Source organism: Myotis davidii, unplaced genomic scaffold (assembly GCF_000327345.1).
Source record: "Myotis davidii unplaced genomic scaffold, ASM32734v1 scaffold553, whole genome shotgun sequence".
NCBI lineage: Eukaryota > Metazoa > Chordata > Mammalia > Chiroptera > Vespertilionidae > Myotis > Myotis davidii.
The window spans coordinates 87,070-90,082 of NW_006284342.1; the positions used below are offsets into that span (position 1 = coordinate 87,070).

The following is a 3,013-nucleotide window of genomic DNA, read 5'->3' on the forward strand; positions in this document are numbered from 1 at the left end:
TGGCCGGGCTCTGCAGGTCCCGCTCGCCTCCTGCCCCTGAGACCCCGGTCCGGCCCGTATCCATCTGCATGGCCTGCAGGACCCCGCGCGGCTGGAGGGATCCCTGACCTCGTGACCCCTGGTGAAGGTGCAGGGACTTGGGGGAAGGTTCTGGGGTGGGGGTGGCCCCTTGCACCCTGCAGGCTGCTAAGGTCCCTGTCCTCCCAGGGCCCAGCTGGATTGGGGTCCCCTCCTCCAGGGGGTCTGGAGGCCCCGGGGCTGCTCATCACACTCCCGTCTGCACACATTCAGCTGCTCATTCCTATTTCACCTCTCACACATCCACTCACCTGCTCACTCACACACTCACTCACCTGCCCATTCATCCATTCATTCAGCTGCTCACTCACACACTCACCTGCTCACTCACCCATCCACCTGCTCACTCACACATCCATTCACCTGCTCACTCACCCATCCACCTGCTCACTCACACTCACCTGCTCACTCACCCATCCACCTGCTCACTCACCCACCCACCTGCTCACTCACCCACCCACCTGCTCACTCACACACTCACCCACTCACTCACACATCCATTCACCTGCTCACTCACACACTCACCTGCTCACTCACCCATCCACTCACCTGCTCACTCACACACTCACTCACCTGCCCATTCATCCATTCATTCAGCTGCTCACTCACACACTCACCTGCTCACTCACCCATCCACCTGCTCACTCACACATCCATTCACCTGCTCACTCACCCATCCACCTGCTCACTCACACTCACCTGCTCACTCACCCATCCACCTGCTCACTCACCCACCCACCTGCTCACTCACCCACCCACCTGCTCACTCACACACTCACCCACTCACTCACACATCCATTCACCTGCTCACTCACACACTCACCTGCTCACTCACCCATCCACTCACCTGCTCACTCACACACTCACTCACCTGCCCATTCATCCATTCATTCAGCTGCTCACTCACACACTCACCTGCTCACTCACCCATCCACCTGCTCACTCACACATCCATTCACCTGCTCACTCACCCATCCACCTGCTCACTCACACTCACCTGCTCACTCACCCATCCACCTGCTCACTCACCCACCCACCTGCTCACTCACCCACCCACCTGCTCACTCACACACTCACCCACTCACTCACACATCCATTCACCTGCTCACTCACACACTCACCTGCTCACTCTCACATCCATTCACCTGCTCACACACACTCACCTGCTCACACTCACCTGCTCATCTGCCCGCACCCCAGGGGAAGCCCCTGAGACCCTCTTGTTGGAAACGCTGGGTGTTTTATTAACTTCCAACGGAACGGCACACGGTCCGGCAGCTGTCACTCGGCAAATCTTCAGTGGGTTCACCCCAGCGCCCAGGCCCAGAACAGCTGCTTAGTAGCGACTCAAACCCAAAGGTATTTTTCTCTCTCTTTTTTCCCCTTCCCTCTCACTTTCTCATTTCCTTCCCCTGTGTGTGTGTGTGTGTCCCAACTTGCAGGTAAAAACCGCAGACACTGGCCCGGCCGGCATGGCTCAGGGGTTGAGCATCGACCTAGGAACCAGGAGGTCCCGGGTTCGATTCCCGCTCAGGGCACAGGCCCGGGTTGCAGGCTCCATCCTCAGTGTGGGGGGTACAGGAGGCGGCCGGTCCATGATTCTCTCTCATCATGGATGTTTCTCTGTCTCTCCCTCTCCCTCTGAAAGCCAATGGAAACATCCTTGGCTAGGATTAACAACAACAAAAAATTACGTGTACAGTATAGAAATCACATACGTGTCTCTCTCTATGTATATATACATATATACCTTTATTTGTGAAACAATTTACAAATTCTATATAAAATACATTCTTGCACGGACAATTATATGTTTAACAATCTGCTGGTGTCGGCGGGGACGCCTGAGTAAAATAGCAAAAGCCGCCGGGGGCCTGTTCGAAGGCACGGCTCCCTCTCTGAAAGTCCGGAGTTTTCCCAATAATAACGGATATATCCGAATAAAACCACCGGTCCCACTTACTGGCCTGATACACACAGGGATGTGTGTGCGTTCACTTGCTCTTTTTTTTGGTAACTTACATTTTTTTAAAAAACAATATTCTTTTTTTAACATATTTTTTATTGCTTTCAGAGAGGAAGGGAGAGGGAGAGAGAAACATCCACGATGAGAGAGAGTCATGGACCGGCTGCCACCGGCGCCCCCTCCACTGGGGGAGAGATCGAGCCCGCAGCCCGGGCACGTGCCCTGGGCCGGACTCGAACCCGGGACCCTTAGGTCTGCAGGCTGACGCTCTAACCATTGAGCCACACCGGTCAGGGTCAGAGGTAACTATTAATAGAAGTTTCGAAGGCTTCCGTGGGTAACGATATTAAAAAAAACAAACAAACAAACCACAAGAAACAGTTTATGCCCCGGATGTGGGCCGGATCCCCAGGAGGGGGCGTGCAGGAGGCGGCCGATCCATGAACCGGCGCCCCCTCCACTGGGGGAGAGATCGAGCCCGCAACCCGGGCACGTGCCCTGGGCCGGAATCGAACCCGGGACCCTTAGGAGGGGGCGTGCAGGAGGCGGCCGATCCATGATATTCTCTCTCCTCGTGGATGTTTCTCTTTCTCTCTCTCCCTTCCTCTCTGGAATCAGTAAATTAATAAATGTATTTTTTAAAGGAACGGTTTAATTTTTAAAGAGGAATGCAGCGCTCCCGCTCGGCTCCTTCCGGCCCCGGCATCCGGGCCGCCTCGCCCCCTCCCCTCCCCTCCCGTCCGTCCGTCCGTCCGTCCGTGACGGGCATTTCTCGGTTCCACTCACCGGCCCTTTTCAGAAACCAGACACTCGGCCTGGGACACAGCACGGGCCGAGCCTCCCATGGGGCGTCTGGGAACCTTGTCGGTAAAACGGGCAGCGTGACCCAAACGAGGCCTCCGCCCGCCCGCGCTCCGAGCTCTGACGGCGCCGGGTCAGCCCTGGCCCGTGTAGCTCAGTGGTTACAGC

At 56.2% G+C, this 3,013-nt stretch overlaps 1 long non-coding RNA gene across 4 annotated transcripts; it reads right to left on the minus strand.

Moving 5' to 3' along the window:
* Positions 1-359: 359 nt before the first annotated feature.
* Positions 360-1,262, minus strand: LOC107184660. 4 transcript variants are annotated; one of them, XR_001515558.1, is made up of 5 exons: positions 1,014-1,150; positions 898-925; positions 716-759; positions 600-627; positions 360-499 (listed from the first exon to the last, which is right to left on the minus strand). It is a non-coding gene; the product is annotated as an uncharacterized LOC107184660 (long non-coding RNA). The 4 variants fall into 4 exon arrangements; XR_001515557.1 differs by having other exon boundaries at positions 716-797; XR_001515555.1 differs by lacking the exons at positions 360-499; positions 600-627 and adding an exon at positions 1,252-1,262 and having other exon boundaries at positions 658-797; positions 1,014-1,057.
* Between the last annotated feature and the right edge of the window lie 1,751 nt (positions 1,263-3,013).